The following is a 19,091-nucleotide window of genomic DNA, read 5'->3' on the forward strand; positions in this document are numbered from 1 at the left end:
ACCAGACATGCTGTTCATTTGACTCCTGGTTTCGCTTCCTGCAGGTGCGACTCACCTGGCAGATCAACGCCTTCAGGACGGACAGACCCAGACACACTGTAAAAAAGGAACCTCAGGGTTATCACATTAACAAAAGAATATCATGTACTGTTAACTAAATAATTCCATGTTTGAGCCAAAAACATGATACAATCATGTTGCATAAACAAGATATTCCACAACTTCAACTTTTATAAAATTGAATCATGTTGAGCTAACATGATTCATTATAGTCAGACCGATCCTATGCTGAAGACCACGAGTGAGATCACGGGATATCATGCAAGTTCACGCAAGATTACGGGAAGAATACACGAGACAATCGGTTTTCTCTCGCAAATGGAATAAAATGTATTCAAGGTGAGATAACGTGATTCAATTACGTCAGCTAGATCTTCCGCCAAAAAAAAAGAACGTCGGGGCGTATTACATTAACAAAAGAATATCATGTACCTTTCACACAATAATGTTGGGTTTGAAACGAAAACGAGATAAAATCATGTTGGATAAATAAGATATTCCACGACTTCACATTTATAAAATTGAATCATGTTGAGCTAACATGATTCATTATAGTCAGACTGATATTGTGCTGACGACAACGAGTGAGATCACGGGATATCACGCGAGAACACGCGAGACAATCGGTTTTTTTCTCTCAACTGGACTAACGTGATTGAATGACGTTATCTCAACTTGAATACATCTAATTAACATATATACCCACCGCGGGTGGTTCTTATCCTCTGAGCTCGGGTCCTCTACCAGAGGCCTGGGAGCTTGAGGGTCCTGCGCAGTATCTTGTGCCAAGATATATATATATATATATATATATATATATATATATATATATATATATATATATATATATATATATATATATATATATATAAAATTTTATTCAATATCAATATTTGTCAAAGTTCATCTAATTAAAAAAAACACAGTGACGTCAGTTCCAAAGCGCTATTGTGTCAGACTCATCTCCCGCTGAAGAGGATCCAGCGACATCAAGAGATTACGGAAAATCACGCGAGATAACTGGCTTGCACCTTGTTGGGTTTTTTCAAGGGCAGAGGGGAGATTCCTGGCGTGCATCCACTTAATTTGAAGAAGGTAAGAGTCAATCTATTTTCATCTAAATCCATATAAAAATATGTAACTTAAAATTTCTCTACCATTTGCACCATTTTCTAATTGTTCCATACTTGTGTCACATTAGTTCATGTTTTGTAGATTAAGTCGGTTAGGTTAAGGCAGATAGCTATATGTGATATCATTGGTAAGTTTACATTTATCGCCGCACCATGTTAGGTACATTCTGTGCGAAAAAAGTCTGCAGAGCCATATGTAGTGTACAAAGCTGCTGCCAGAGACACAAATGGACCCCAGAAATGTCACAGTTTTGCTCCTCCTGAGCTCCCTGGAGGTTTAGAGGATTTTTAACACACGGATCTGGCATCAGTCTATTTCTAACTATTTTAATTCTATTTCAGTAATGTTACTATGGAGGTAAATGTAGATACACACACTTTGGTACCTTTCTATCATCATCGAGATTCTTAATTAATTATGGTAATAAAAAGTCCTACATTTCAGTCGGTGAAACCTGCAGAAAGCATTGCTTTCTGAGCTTTGTTAAATGTTCCTAAAATACCTGTTAGTTATGGATTTCTAGTATATTTTGTCAGGCTAAAACTCTCAATGGATTATCCATTATTACAGACTTGAGCTTTCTATTTTTTTTCTTTAAAATACATATTCCTCTGCTGTAAAGATGTTGGGGTGTTTTTGGACTCTTCTTTGTTGTCCCCAAATAATTGTAGCTCAGAAACAATATTGAAGTTCATTGGTTTAATTTTGAAATGTTGATGTTTTTTGTGTTGATTGTATGTGCTCATTTTGACCTATGTTACTATTGCTTTCTACCATGTTCAATTCACCACTGTTCTGCACATACGTGCTTGCATGTGTCCAGTGGTTATATTCATGAGGCATTCAAGGGACTTGTACTAAAAGATACAACTCAGTTCAGTATGAATTGCATATTTTAATGGCTGAAAATATATCTGATCTCTTTCAGAACATCACCTGATCACCTGTCTGTAATCCACCTGCTTAAGTTCTGGTCAAGGGGTCATTGGCTATCAAGTTATAGATTTCAGTGGCTAATAGTAAGTTTTGCCAGATCTAAAGTGACTGAATGTAGTGTTAGAGAGCTTATAGAGCTAGGGTTCAGCTAAACATTTATTTGGCCAGTCTGTTTTATTTGTCTTTATTTGCGTGGGGATGTGGAAATGTAAGGAGTGTAGTCTCTCTCTGTCTCGTAGATATGACCTGTTAAAACATTTTACACTTAAACACGGGCATATGCGACGTTATCCATGCCCACACATAGACTGTCCATGTACTTGTAAGACATGGAATGCTTTGCATATTCATTTAAGTAGAAGGATATAGACTGTGTTGACCATTCTGTACTTTTCACATATTTCTTTGGTGATATATTCATGTCTTTATTTAAACATCTAACAGCTTCAGTTAGATGTTTAAATGAGATGTTAAACTCCATTTTAGTCATGGCATAATGAAGGGATACTAACAATTTTAAATATCTTTCAAACAGACTGCAAGCCACTGATCACTTTTGTTGTGACTTCCTTTGAATGCAGCTATGCTTTCAAGTGTGTGAACCTATACTGCTGGAGTTTTGAGATTGTTCTCATTGTTTTTTGATCTGCATATTTAGGAAGACACTGCTGAGGTCAGACGAGAGTGCATCCTCAAAGGTCTGTGTGTACCTAAATGAAGATCCAGAGAAGCTGGTGAGGGAGTACGTGGTATGTTAAATTCTCTTTGTGTTTACAATAGAACTCCTAAGAGTTGTTAAAATACTTTCAACAACTAAGGTCCATGAGTGACTCAATCAATGTCAGTCTAATTTATTTATTTAATTACATGTGAATTGTCTCCCCCCCAATACCCTTCCCTAACTCCCTTAGGACGTCGATGAATGTGCAGAAATGGCCAAAGCCGAGACTGTCCTCGGAATCGTTGTCATTTGAGCAGAGGGTGCAGAGGCTGCCGATGCACATCTGGATGTTGGGATTGTCTTGGAGGAGGTGGAAGTTATGAACAGCTTGGGCAGTGTATCTTCTGCAATAGTGATGCTGCTGGGACTAATCTATGCACTAAATTTGAGCTACCCTCAAGTTTACATTTATCGCCGCACCATGTTAGGTACATTCTGTGCGAAAAAAGTCTGCAGAGCCATATGTAGTGTACAAAGCTAAACTTGAGCTACCCTCAAGTTTAGTGCGTTCAGCACTCAACTTGCTCAGTAACTCAAGCATACCTTTGAAGTAATACAGAAAATAATAATGAAATTGGATGGAAAGAACTTATCAAAGAAAGCACAAGTTCTCAATATGAAACTCTCGCTAAGTTGAGTAAAGTTTCATATGGAAAATGAGTGTTTAAAGTCTGCAGTAGAAAAGATTTATATTGTTACAGTTCTCTTAAGTTGAGCAAATATACTGACATGTTTTATGTTGTAAAGAATTGGCTGGGAAATGAAACTGTAACCTTTTTGTAGTTGTTTTTTTATTTCAATGTCCAACTCAGCTGTGTTTTGTGCTGTGTAAAAAAACGATGTATAACAATTCTGAAAATACAATTGTGTTGTACCTTTTCTAATTGTTGAGTGTTCTTCCTACACTTTCACCTAGTGCTATCTTGAAATGCTTGATTAACGCTTGAAAAAATGTCTTTGAACTAACATCATGAAATAATGGAAAGGATTTCCACACGATTAACTAGATTAACTAGCTGTCTTTTAGCATGAAGCATATTTGTTGAGCTAACTTACTTTTAGTGAGTTGGACCTACTGAATCAGGTAGTGTGAAGGTACCACTGTAAAATAAGGTGGTTTCAACTAGATTTACATTCATCTTAATGAAGTTACATCAATGATTTGGTCCTAAACATTGCAGAGTAGTTGGACGGGCAGTATTGCATTACACTGGGTCACACTATAGTAACTGAGTTAAAGGAACCTTTAAAACATGTTGAGCCAACACATTTCATTTGAATTTGAATAACCTTAATGAATGGAGTTGAGCCAACTCATTTGATTTACAATCATCCATTGCATTACCATAATTCTGGTTAAGCCAACATATTTGGTTTAAATTAGAACAACCTTAATGAATTATGTTTTGCCAACTCATTTAATTTATATAAGAATAACCACAATATATTACGTTGAGCCAACATGTTTGATTTAGAATCACCCATTGAATCACCATTGTAACAAGTTGAGCCAACACATTTGCTTTACATTGGAATAATCTTAATAAATTAGGTTGACCTAACACATTTGCTTTAAATAGGAGTAACACAAGTACATGGTGCTGAAATAAAGCAAAGTAATCAGGTGGAAATCCTTTCCATAATTTTTTTATGTTCATCCAATGACTTATTTTTTTCAGTGCATAAAAACACCGGGTCTGGAGCTTCATGATGTTTCATAAGGAACAGAGAAGAACAACATGGTCCAAACCAAACATGGAAATAGAGATGTGAAGTTTGACTCATTCTTCTCTTTTTATTGCATTTGTTTTTACAGATGAACACATTTAAAACAGAAAAAGATTCTTCAGCTCCACATTTCAATTTTCCCAGAAGAAAACAAATTTAATCTGTTTAGTTTGAAAGGTTTCAATTTACAGCAGTGAAGACGACTCAGAAAACAAAATGGAAAACTTCACTGACAGTTAGCATGATGCTAACAGATGCTAAGAGAGTGACGGAGGAGGAGACGCGTCAAAATGAGATGAAAACAAAATTATAATAACCAGCAGTGTTTATGACTTTCAGAGTTAAAGTCTGATCAATAATGTTGGTTTATTCTGAGAAACAGTAAATCTGCAGACACACATTTTTCTCCTAAGAATGAATCAGGTTTGGTTTTATAAAGATTAATTTCTTACAAATGGTTCAATCACATTTGATGAAGCAAAAATAAATCATAATGTTTCCAAGTGAATTTCATGAGATCAGATTTCTGCCGCCATTCTTGGACCCGGATCTTCCCATCGATCTGCTTCCAGCTCAGGCTTCCTGTCAGTCCGTCTTCCTGCAGCTTCTGTCTGAGCTGGAAAACAGGAACAAGCCACCATGACGACGCAGACGATCCACATTACCTTTATTATTACCTTTGGAGAGAAGCGATCAAGATCAAGAGAAGAAAAGTCAACTCAACTCCAGGAAACCGAAACCAACAGGAAAACCGAACCAGGTTTACCTGGTTGAGCAGGTCCGTCTGGACCGCAGCGTCAGTCAGGTCCAGAGTGGAGCTGCTCAGCTTCACCTTCACCACATGCTTTGTGAAAGGAACCGGGTCTGAGGAAACAAACAGCTACAACAATACAATCAACTTCAATGGCCTGAAATTGGGCCTTTGACTCTTTAACAGCTGCTGCTCTTTCTGAAGCTCCGCCTCCAGGAAGTTGTCCCAACATGGCTCCTCTGTTAACCTTTAACCTTTGTCCCAGTGTTGCTCTGAGCAGCAGCTCCTATTGTGAGCTCAGCAGTTTCACCAGCTGATTGTTAATTGCTGCTGGCTAGTCTGAAGGAGCTGGGGGGAGGAGCTGTGCCTCAAAGGCGGGGCTCGGTCCACCCAGGCATTTTGCACAGATGGAAGTTTGCCATGGAGATTAAATAACTTCTCAAACATGCATGAAAAAATCAAAGCAAAACTCCAGGGAATAACATTATGAGACTGACTGAAAGCTGCAAACTTTATTCAGAATGAAAACATTTCTGAGTTCGGTTCATTCACAGTGGCTGAAAAAAGTTCTCACTCCCTCAGATGTTGTTTCTCCTTCACTGAAAAACTAAAATGTTTGACCTTTAACCTAAAGGTCAGAATCTCCTCTCAGCCCAGAACTGGACTCTGGACCTTCTGTATGTTCAGCCGAAACTCGGAGAATTTTCACTTTTACTGATCAATCAGATTCACAAAGTTTGGCTTTTCTGGCAAAAAATCCTGGAGGAAGGATCTGCGGTGACACCAGAACCAGAACCAGAACCAGGACCAGGACCAGAACCAGCCATCCCTTTCCTCTCATTGTGAGACGACCAGCGCCGCCTGACTGGATCTCTGCTGAATCAACTGAGTCCTTTCAAACAGCCTCAATAATTCAGTTTCCACTCTGACGTTTATTTTTTAAAATATTTTATTCATCAAAAGGTCCAGATGGGTCCAGATGGGTCCAGAGGGGTCCAGATGGGTCCAGATGGGTCCAGAGGGGTCCAGATGGGTCCAGAGGGGTCCAGATGGGTCCAGAGGGGTCCAGATGGGTCCAGAGGGGTCCAGATGGGTCCAGATGGGTCCAGATGGGTCCAGATGGGTCCAGAGGGATCCAGAGGGGTCCAGATGGGTCCAGATGGGTCCAGAGGGATCCAGAGGGGTCCAGATGGGTCCAGATGGGTCCAGATGGGTCCAGAGGGATCCAGAGGGGTCCAGATGGGTCCAGAGGGGTCCAGAGGGGTCCAGATGGGTCCAGATGGGTCCAGATGGGTCCAGAGGGGTCCAGATGGGTCCAGAGGGGTCCAGATGGGTCCAGATGGGTCCAGAGGGGTCCAGATGGGTCCAGAGGGGTCCAGATGGGTCCAGATGGGTCCAGAGGGGTCCAGATGGGTCCAGAGGGGTCCAGATGGGTCCAGAGGGGTCCAGATGGGTCCAGATGGGTCCAGATGGGTCCAGAGGGATCCAGAGGGGTCCAGATGGGTCCAGAGGGGTCCAGAGGGGTCCAGATGGGTCCAGATGGGTCCAGATGGGTCCAGAGGGGTCCAGATGGGTCCAGAGGGGTCCAGATGGGTCCAGATGGGTCCAGAGGGGTCCAGATGGGTCCAGAGGGGTCCAGATGGGTCCAGAGGGGTCCAGATGGGTCCAGAGGGGTCCAGAGGGGTCCAGATGGGGGTCCAGAGGGGTCCAGAGGTCCAGATGGGTCCAGATGGGTCCAGATGGGTCCAGAGGGGTCCAGATGGGTCCAGAGGGGTCCAGAGGGGTCCAGAGGGGTCCAGATGGGTCCAGAGGGGTCCAGATGGGTCCAGATGGGTCCAGATGGGTCCAGATGGGTCCAGAGGGGTCCAGATGGGTCCAGAGGGGTCCAGATGGGTCCAGAGGGGTCCAGATGGGTCCAGAGGGGTCCAGATGGGTCCAGAGGGGTCCAGAGGGGTCCAGATGGGTCCAGAGGGGTCCAGAGGGGTCCAGAGGGGTCCAGATGGGTCCAGAGGGGTCCAGAGGGGTCCAGAGGGGTCCAGAGGGGTCCAGATGGGTCCAGAGGGGTCCAGAGGGGTCCAGATGGGTCCAGATGGGTCCAGATGGGTCCAGAGGGGTCCAGAGGGGTCCAGATGGGTCCAGATGGGTCCAGATGGGTCCAGAGGGGTCCAGATGGGTCCAGAGGGGTCCAGATGGGTCCAGATGGGTCCAGAGGGTCCAGATGGTCCAGAGGGGTCCAGAGGGGTCCAGATGGGTCCAGAGGGGTCCAGATGGGTCCAGAGGGGTCCAGAGGGGTCCAGATGGGTCCAGAGGGGTCCAGAGGGGTCCAGAGGGGTCCAGATGGGTCCAGAGGGGTCCAGAGGGGTCCAGATGGGTCCAGATGGGTCCAGAGGGGTCCAGATGGGTCCAGAGGGGTCCAGAGGGGTCCAGATGGGTCCAGATGGGTCCAGATGGGTCCAGAGGGGTCCAGATGGGTCCAGAGGGGTCCAGATGGGTCCAGATGGGTCCAGAGGGGTCCAGATGGGTCCAGAGGGGTCCAGATGGGTCCAGAGGGGTCCAGATGGTCCAGAGGGGTCCAGAGGGGTCCAGATGGGTCCAGAGGGGTCCAGAGGGGTCCAGATGGGTCCAGAGGGGTCCAGAGGGGTCCAGATGGGTCCAGAGGGGTCCAGAGGGGTCCAGATGGGTCCAGATGGGTCCAGGGTCCAGATGGGTCCAGAGGGGTCCAGAGGGGTCCAGATGGGTCCAGAGGGGTCCAGAGGGGTCTAGATGGGTCCAGAGGGGTCCAGAGGGGTCCAGATGGGTCCAGAGGGGTCCAGAGGGGTCCAGATGGGTCCAGAGGGGTCCAGAGGGTCCAGATGGGTCCAGAGGGGTCCAGATGGGTCCAGATGGGTCCAGATGGGTCCAGAGGGGTCCAGAGGGGTCCAGATGGGTCCAGATGGGTCCATCTATTATTGAAGCAAAGGATGAAAACAGCTTGTGAAAATCTCAGCAGGGATCATTATTTATTATATTAACTCATCAATAATTAGATAAAACTATGAGATTTGAACCAGGTGAAGCTAAAACCATCACTTAAAAAGTTTTAGCAAAAACTTTTCTGGACAAAAGTTCATTTTTGTACAGCTGAGAGTTTATTTTATTTTTCAGATAAATGTAGTCTCTTACATTATGATTTAAATATTAATTGAATCAGTTTTTTATTTTTATAGTGATGCTCAGAATCTCAGTGTTTTTCCTCTTAATCATATAAAAGTATATTTATGTTTTAATACAGTTTAATTTCTTATAAAATGATATTTTAAACCAAATTTAAACTGATCCCTTAGATTTACTTTCAGAAATGATTTCCCATTAAAAGTGACACAGAAAACTTGCATTCTAATAATTTCAGTATGATCAGACCCTGAAGCTCAGATTTATTTTAAAGTTTCTAAAGAAAAACAGGAACTGAAGTTCCTAGAATTTGTTACTTCCTGCACCGACGTTCAGACGATTCATCGACTTAACAGACGCAGTGAACTCTGTTTAATGGATACAGATATAAAAATTAAATAAATGTTTTAAATCTGCACATGAAGTTCAGATGCAGAAAGTAAACCTGTGAAATTCCTGAAAAGCTGTTTAGAGATTCCAGCCTGGAGGCAACGCCAAAATAAAAGCCAAAATAAAAGCCAAAATAAAAGCCAAAATAAAAGCCAAAATAAAAGCCAAAATAAAAGCCTGTTCTCTGTTTGATAAAACGACTGAAAAGTGAATGATGAAGGTATTAAAGTTTTGGTTCTCTGGCTAATGTAGAATTACTTTATTGTTCTCGTTGGTCGAACATCAATATCAGATCAATAGATGATTAGTAAAATGAAGTGTGATTTTTGCCATGATTTCATGTAATGAGGAAGCTAAAGGATAATAATATTTATTATCCTTTAATAAAGGAGGCTCAGGATTGAGCTTCTCGTTTTCGCCACTAGTTTCATCTGCTTGTTGCTTTGGACAGAATAAAACTGCAGTTTAACTGATTGGTTCATTTCATTGTTTTATTAGCGCAGGAATCCTGCGGCGCATCGTTGCTGGGAGGCCAGGTGCATTCTGGGTAGGACAGGCGTAGAACTGACCTTTAATCTGTTTCAGATATCAGAGACCCATGCAGGCTGCAGAGGAGGAGGAGCAGCAGCAGGAGGAAGAGTTTAATTAGAGAAGTTAACGTGATGAACACAAACAGCGCCGACATGAAAGCTCAGCTGACTGTGTTCTGCTTCTTGACCCTCTGTGAGTACAAATACTTTATTTATGCTTCTGTGCCTTTAAGAGAAAAATGTGACCTGAATCCTCATAGGGAATAAAATAATAATTGGATTTAATTAAACAGTAAGTAAAGTGAAAAGACGTTATAAAGGCTCTCACTAAAGAAAAGCTACTTTAAGAAGTTTATACTTATTAGTGCATAAAAATATTGCATAAATTTGTTATAAATGTTCTAAAGTTTCATAAACAAGAACAGAATAGTTGAGAGTCAAAGTTAAAAAGAGGAACCTGGAAAATGTTCAAGAAAAGTTTTTTCTTTCCTGAAGATTCTCACCAATATTTAATATGTAAAAAAATCATCTTACAGTTTCACCATGAATCCATCAGCAGGTTGGATTTGTGTGATTTAAACTGTTGCAAAGCCGCAGCAGCAGAGGAAACGTTCAGGTCTAATAACTGCTAGGAATTTAAACCATGAAGAGGTTTGATTCATGTTCCAGTTCAGATTCAGTCCAGCGCTAAATTATAAACTCTAAAGTGATTTTCACAATCTATTGTCTCACTGTAACGCAGACAAAACCATCTCAAACAAAACTTTTCATTAATCTCTCATATTTAGTCACAGAATCAGTGAAAACATGAAAGTCAACATTAAGATTCAACACAAGTTCAGAGGAAAACTGGACTTTAGAGGAAGCAGAAACTGAAGCAGCTGCAGCAAAAATAGCTGAACGATTGAGGAAGTTCAGCAGAAGATTCTTGATTTGCACACAGAGACTGAAGGAAGCATGCAGCACTTTGCAGCATCTTTGATTCTCCTGTTGCATTGATGTCTATAATGTTGAACCGCAGTGAAGCAGTTCAACATGATCTCATCAATGTTGCTCTGAGCTGGTTGTGGTTGGTGACGAGAAGCAAGATGAAGGTTTTTGTTCCGTATTTTCTTCATGTGAAGCTGGTTGATTCTCCTGCAGATCTGCAGGATGCAGACAGCTGCTACCATGAGGGAGCCATGTACCAGTTCGGAGCAGCCGGAGAAAACTTCTCCTTTCCATGCGTTCATCACTCCCCTGAAACCTGGAAGATCTTCTGCAGGGATGACTGTGCAGGAGAAAACGTCCTGATCAAAACGCAGGCAGACTCAGCTCAAAGCGGCCGATTCAGCTCAAAGTATCAGTTCGATCAGATCCTGCATGTTTCCATCTCTCCCATGACCAAGGCTGACTCTGGAGCGTACCACTGCGGGACCGGCGCCTCGGTGTCTGCAGCCTCATTCACACAGTTTCAGCTCAGAGTCACAGACGGTGAGTTTCTGTTGAACTCAGATGTTTGAGAGCAGAATGTGACTCCTGATGGTTGCTGTGAACCCACAGCGGTGCTGGATCGACACAGCGGGCCGCAGCAGAGCCGAGTGTCTGCAGAACCGGGCAGCTCCGTCACCGTGGCCTGTTTGTTTGCTTTCTCTGGTGGGACGAAGTATCTCTGCAGAGGAGACTGTGGAGGAAACGCTCTGGTTCAGACGGCAGGAGAATCCACTCACAGCGGCAGATACAACATCCAGTATGAAAGGAAATCATCTGCTGAGGGAGTCCTGCTGGTCACCATCACTGAGCTGACCCAGTCTGACTCCGGGCGGTACCGCTGTCAGCAGGACGGACCCAGAACTGCATTCATAGACTTTGACATCACCGTCTCACAGGGTGAGTTTCTATCTGGGTCAGATAACAAAAGTTCCAACAATCGTCCTCAGAGTTTGGGTTGCTGGTACCAGGTCCAGAAAACGTTCCCACTTCATTCTGCGCATCTCAAACATACAAGAATAGAAAATAGTTTTCAGGTCGTTCATATTAGTTTTCACTGAATGTAGATTCACAATTTGAAAGAATGAAGCATGAATATAATGATACAGTCTGAATGTGATCCAACCAACCAGTAATCAATGAAACATCCATCCGTCCATTTTCTGTATGGACAGGACAGGTGCTGCTGCGCGTCTCTTCTAACAAAGGCATTCAGTCCTTCATGGCTGGAGTTACACAGATTACCTTAAGACTTTGTAGAGTTGGATTACAAAAAGCATCTGTGGTCAGGCGGATCATTTCCAGCCGTTTTTCCTTTTTTCAGCCGTTCAGCCATCGACCTCCAGACCAAACCACTCAGACGCCTGCTGCTTCCTCTCATCAACCTGCACAAATGCAGAGCGGAGAAACAAAACCTCCGGCTCCACTCAGCCTCTGTGAGCCACAGTTACACTTTTCTCTTCAGAAAGTTTCACTGAACCAGAGCAGCTCTAGTCCTCAGAGCTGCTGTCCTGCTACTCAATATCTGAATTCCCTCTTCGGCATCACAAGGTATTGATCTGATTGGAAGAATTAAAGTCTGAGTTTATATAAACAAGAATGGATTATGTAACAGGACATGAGGGTAGGTTGTGATCTGTCTACATGCCTGTGGTCAGTTCCACACTCCACCAGCAGGTGTCAGTGTGAACCGGCTTGTTGACCCTCTGCAGATGTTCCTGTGGTTGTTGGTGCGACTCTGGCTGCCCTGGTGGTTCTGATCTCAGCAGCTCTGCTGGTTTCCTGCAGGAGAAGATCTCTGAGAGGTCAGACACACACACTGACACACACTGACACACACCGACACACACTGACACACACTGATACACACTGATACACACTGAACACACTGACACACACTGACACACACCGACACACACTGACACACACTGATACACACTGATACACACTGACACACACTGACACACACTGACACACACTGACACACACTGACACACACTGATACACACTGACACACACTGATACACACTGACACACACTGACACACACCGACACACACTGACACACACTGATACACACTGATACACACTGACACACTGACACACACTGACACACACTGACACACACTGATACACACTGACACACACTGACACACACTGACACACCCGACACACACTGACACACACTGACACACACTGACACACACCGACACACACTGACACACACACACACACACACACACACACTGATACACACCGACACACACTGACACACACTGATACACACCGACACACACCGACACACACTGACACACACTGACACACTGACACACACTGACACACACACACACACACACACACACACACTGACACACACTGACACACACTGACACACACTGACACACACACACACACACACACACACTGACACACACCGACACACACTGACACACACTGATACACACTGACACACACTGACACACACCGACACACACTGACACACACTGATACACACTGACACACACTGACACACACTGACACACACCGACACACACTGACACACACTGACACACACTGACACACACCGACACACACTGACACACACACACACACACACACACACACACTGATACACACTGACACACACTGACACACACACACACACACACACACACACTGACACACACCGACACACACTGACACACACTGATACACACCGACACACACTGACACACACTGACACACACACACACACACACACACACTGACACACACTGACACACACCGACACACATCAACAGTGATGTCACGTCTCCCCGGCAACCGGGATAAAGTTGAACTTGCAGGCTCAAATGCAGTTTGAGATATAAATATTCATCTGTCCATGGTTGGCCTGTTTTGCTTTTTGCACATAAGTTTGTGGTGCTTTTGTATCCTAAAGAAAAATATTTCAACTCCAGAAATCTCACTAGCGAGATATTAACAAACTTTTATTGTAGTAGAAAGATATTCAGTGTTCAAGATGCAACATGAACGGACTAAAATAACTTAAAATAACTTATGTTGGAATCCAAAATATGCCCCCGATGCCCTCTGGGGGGCTCCACTAGGGGGCTCCACTGGGGGGCTCCACTGGGGGCTCCACTGGGGGGCTCCACTAGGGGGCTCCACTGGGCACTGGGGGGCTCCACTAGGGGGCTCCACTAGGGGGCTCCACTGGGGGGCTCCTCTGGGGGGCTCCACTAGGGGGCTCCACTAGGGGGCTCCACTCACACTGACCCGTTTATGAGGCTTTTATAACAGAGAGCAGAGAATCATAAAGGTCTCAGGTATAATATGGAAACATTTTATTGGGAATAAAATGTGAAGATTATGAAGTTCTGGATTCTCCTTTGATTCTAAACCTTCTGGGATTTTAAAGTTTTATTTTTTCCATATTTCTTATGGTCCAAGGTGATAGTTAATCAATGGGTTTTATTTATTTTTTGTTCCTCAGGTTTGATGACCAGAGGCCTGAAAGGTTCAGTCACTGAGGTGAGTTTATTTCAGCCTGATGTGATTCACATTTCTAAATAATTTAAATAGCAAGCCTGTAACTCTGAGTGATCTTCATGCTCCATCTGTTTCTAGAGTCTCACCTATGAGAACTGCTGTCCAGAGGATCCACAGGATCCAGAGGATCCAGAGGATCCACAGGATCCAGAGGATCCACAGGATCCAGAGGGTCCACAGGATCCCACCTACCAAAGCCTCAACCCGTCCAGCCAGGACCAGAACCAGATCTACTCAGAACTCACTCGACCCAAAGGAGAAGTTGGACAGTTTGCTCCCTGATGACATAAAAAGACAAACTAACATTCAAAATGTTTGATGAAGATAATTGATCATTCAAATGAATCAATGCTTTTAGGTTAATCTGTTTATTTTAGCACTTGAACTTTTCTACCAGATGCAACTTATACGTTTCTGTTTTATATATCCGCATGTTTTTTAACAATATCTGCAGCTTCAAAGCAAAAATAAATATTGTGTTAGCATGTTTGGTTCTCCATTATTAGCTTTTCAGTTGTTTTCTGCTGGATTTAGTTTTTTCTCCAGATGTTGAGGCTCTGAAACAGAAAGGAGGCTGAGGAGTCACTTCCTGTTCTCTGACATCATTCTGGAGTTTCTTTAGGTTTCCTGAAGGAGCCACAATTTTCTTCATCCAAGCAGAAAATGTTCCTGTTTATCTGAAAACAGAACGGTTGCTGTAGTTACTACAAAAACTAAGAATATTAATGAAATGATTCAATGAGGTGAAGGACGTTGGAGTTGCTCTGTTTATTTCATTCCTGCATTTCTGGTGGGAAAAAAAGCTTTCTAATCAAATTGTTCTCTGGTTTTGGACTTTAAGCAGCTGGGTGGATGTTTGTGACGTGTTTCCATGTGTTGGTTTGTGATGTGTGCAGATCTGCACCCTGCAGCAGGAACCAGCAGCGCTGTTCACACTGATGTGGTTCGTGTCTCAGAAGCCACTTCTTTAAAACATTTCCATGTAAGAGAAGTGAGGGTGAAACCAAAACCAAAACACTAAATAACCTGAAGATCAAATAGAAATATGACTTTTTGTCCCACAATGGGAACATTTCAACCACAAAGCAAGTAGATTCACACAAAGACAGAATTTAAAATCTTAAATATTTCAACAACAATGCTGTCAGACTTCAAGCTTCTGCTCCAGTGAAGCAGTGAAGGTCATAAAGGCTGACAGAGGAAGGATCTGTGATTACGGCTCTTTGAGCATTTAGGATGCAGCAGTTCGTCCCTGAAGCAGACAAACGGTCCAGAACCAGAACCAGAACCACACTGGGCTGAGAGGCCAGCACTGGTTCCAGTATGTTCCAGTGGTTTCTTCAGGTCAAACTGGTTCATTTTGATGCCTTTTCATTTGCCTGAGGAGTTTCTGTGGTCAGTGTTGATGCAGCGTCAGAGGAAACGAGCAGCAAACACCCCGAGGGGAGCAGAGCAAGAGTTTGATCATCAGCAGCAGAGACGTCATGACGGCCCGTCTGCCTTCGCTCTGCCTCGTCTTCCTCTGTGAGTAAATCATAATTATTTACATTATTTACAGGTTTTCCTGTCAGAATGTTTTACTGATTACTGTAAAATGTTATCAGTGGAAAAATAATCAAACCTCCAGATGCGATGATAAAACCTGACATGGAGCTGGTTCCTGCTGTGGACCGGACTTCTCCACAGCTTCTCCTCTGTGATCAACATGGACCGGATCTCAGATGTGGTTCCGCTTTAAAACAATCGTCAGCCTCGCCGGACAGACAGATGGGTCGTTGTTCTGAATCACAGGAATAATTGAAATAACTGCAGCTGTGTTCAGACTCCGGATTCCTCTCTGTGGGACAATAAATTCAGTTTTCATTCTGTTCAGAAGGTTATGAAACATTCATGCCCTGTTTTGTTCTCAGTTGGTTGTTCTGACGGGTCCAAAAAACAGGAAACAAACAACATGAGACAAAACAAGACAGGCGCCTGAGGCTGCAGACATTTTGTTAGATAAAAATAACAACATGAAGGTAGAAAAACTTTTACACATGAAAATCATGTTCCCGACAAAGATCTAACAATTGATGATAATAATAATAATAATAATAATAATAATAATAATAATATAATAATAATAATAATAATAATAATAATAAGGTGTTAGCGTTAGCAGGTCGGGCTCCTCTCTGGGTCAGTCACCAGGCAGGAGGAGCTTTTCATTGGTTGAACTCGTCGTCTTGGTGATGAAATGGATGCTCCTGCCATGGTGACGGTTAAAGTCTCATCTGGTGTTGGAGTTTTACCTCCAGACTCCATGTTCTCCAGTTTGAGCAAATTAAAGTGAATCATGAAATCATGTTTGTGAGTAAACAGCAGTTCAGTCTGATTTTAGTTGCTTCCTCAGGTTGACCGGCTCACCCAGAACAACAACAACCTGCTAAAGCATAAGCTAATGCATCAGCTAATGCATTAGCTAAAGCATTAGCTAATGCATTAGCTAAAGCGTTAGCTAAAGCATCAGCTAATGCATCAGCTAAAGCATTAGCTAAAGCATTAGCTAATGCATTAGCTAAAGCGTTAGCTAAAGCATCAGCTAAAGCATTAGCTAAAGCATTAGCTAATGCATTAGCTAAAGCGTTAGCTAAAGCATCAGCTAAAGCATCAGCTAATGCATCAGCTAAAGCATTAGCTAAAGCGTTAGCTAATGCATCAGCTAAAGCATTAGCTAAAGCATCAGCTAATGCATCAGCTAAAGCATCAGCTAATGCATCAGCTAATGCATTAGCTAAAGCGTTTGCTAATGTATCATCTTTTGCAGCCCTGCAGGTTGGAAGCGGCTCCTCTGTTGAATTTCGGACATTTTCTGGAGTTTCTGGAGGAAACACAACTTTTCCATGCATCTTTCACTCATCTGGAGCCTTGAAGTTCTTCTGCAGGGAAACCTGTGAGGGAGAAAACCTCCTGATCAGAACCAGTGATGCTGCAGCTCAGATCGGACGGTACAGAACTCAATATGTCAAAGAAGCTTCCACAACATTCTCGGTTCTGTATGTGAGCATCTCAGAGCTGACCCGGTCCGACGCCGGCCGGTACCGATGTGGTTTGGGCGACTCTTCATCATCATCATCAGCTTCATTCCAGGACTTCAGGCTGGTTGTTGTAGACGGTGAGTCTCTGATGTGTAAATCTTTCAAGCTCTGACAGTCGCCTCCTCCTCTGGCGTAGTCAAATCCTTGTGCAGAGGAGAATGTGGAAATAAAGACCTTCCTGTTGAAAGTGATGGAGTTGGTGCATGTAAAGGCAGATCCAGCGTTGAATATGATACAGAGACATCAGGAGGAGTTCTGCTCCTCTGACTGGACGGTACCGATGTGTGATGGGCAGAACTTCAGATCTGTACAGAAACATCAGACATTAGATCTTCTGTGGTTCATTATAATAAAACCTGCTTTATTCTTTCTACTCATACATAAGTGATTTAAACTCAAACCAGATAAATAATATTCACAGTTTTTTAATATTTCAGTGAGTCAGCAGGAAGGTTTCTCTCCATCTTCTCTCTTCCCGGCAGTCGACCCGTCCAGACCCACACCGACACCTCAGCGCTTCGGCTCCAGTTCAGGTACATTTACTACCAACACAACATCAGTAACATGTCAGTTCATGTTGGAGGCAGAGACACGTCTTTCTTCACAAAATGGGAAAAATCTTCATCATAATGTTTCTATTCAATTATATTTTACTGATTCAGACAGCCAGAACCAGGTTCTGATGGTTCTGGGTTCTGTTTATGTGCATCCAGATATTCAGTAGATATTAGCAGGTTCTGAGCATGCTCAGTGTGAACCGGCTTGTTGACCCTCTGCAGATGTTCCTGTGGTTGTTGGTGCGACTCTGGCTGCCCTGGTGGTTCTGATCTCAGCAGCTCTGCTGGTTTCCTGCAGGAGAAGATCTCTGAGAGGTCAAACACACACTGACACACACTGACACAGACACACACACACACACACACACACTGACACACACACACACACACACTGACACACACACACACACACACACACAACAAGTGTGTGTGTGTGTCAAGTCTTGCCTTGATTTGAACTCCACACACACACACAACAAGTGTGTGTGTGTGTGTGTGTGTGTGTGTGTGTGTGTGTGTGTGTGTGTGTGTGTGTGTGAGAGGCAGCCCACAGCATGACGGCTCTTCAACGCGCTGCAGGTCGCAGCGTCTGCGTTCGCGATCTGAGAAACAGAATCTATTTCTAAACTGACTGATCCGGATCCGGTTCAAGTTCTGCAGATTTCAGAACCAGTCAGAGCTTCACTGTTTCTGATGCATCAGATCAAAATGATTGTTGATTTGATGACTTTCAGCCTCTTAACTCTGTGACTGTGATTTGCTTTGCAGAGAGCAGAGGAAGTTCATCTGGATCAAACTCTGCGGTGAGTTCAATAAATATCTGAAACGGTTTGATTCGTTCGCTCAGGTATTCAGTCATCCCTTCATGCTGCTGAGTTTCCATGGTTGCCACAGTGAATGTTTGTCTTCCTTCCAGCGAACCACCAATGATGCATCCACTCTGAAAGGTTTCTACCAGAACCTGAGCCCGGCCACCAGGGACCAGAACCAGACCTACTGCACTCTGGAGAACTCAAATAAGATCCTGGATTCTGTTTCTGAGCCTCAGGAGTCCAAAGATTTTCACCTGAGATCTGAAGAAAATTGAAATGAACAATAAAGTCTTGCCTAAAACTACTTGAAGCCAAATGATTTTAGATTCAGAGCTGCAGTTTAAGACAATCCAGAACCGCTCTGCGGTCTCATGACTGGGTCTGGACCGGGCTGCAGAACGCTGCTCTGTTTTCTCCATCATGTTTTCATTTGATCAGGAAAAAACTTTGATCTGCATCTGGACTCATTTAAAACAGTTCATTTGTTCGCTGAACCGAAATGGTTCTACCAAGCATTTTCAGAACCGGTAGGTCCGAATCCCACAATCAGCTTTAATTCTGCATCTATCAGCACTTTGACTGGAAGGAAGAGATTCAGTTTCATAAAAACACATTTTGCTTGTTTGTTTGATGTGAGTGAGAAGAACATCCAAACGTTTTGGAGTGTGTGTGTGTGTGTGCGTGTGGGTGTGTGTGTGTGTGTGGGTGTGCGTGTGGGTGTGTGT

The sequence above is a fragment of the Poeciliopsis prolifica genome, unplaced genomic scaffold, assembly GCF_027474105.1.
Source record: "Poeciliopsis prolifica strain line A6 unplaced genomic scaffold, Auburn_PproV2 SCAFFOLD082, whole genome shotgun sequence".
Classification (NCBI taxonomy): domain Eukaryota; kingdom Metazoa; phylum Chordata; class Actinopteri; order Cyprinodontiformes; family Poeciliidae; genus Poeciliopsis; species Poeciliopsis prolifica.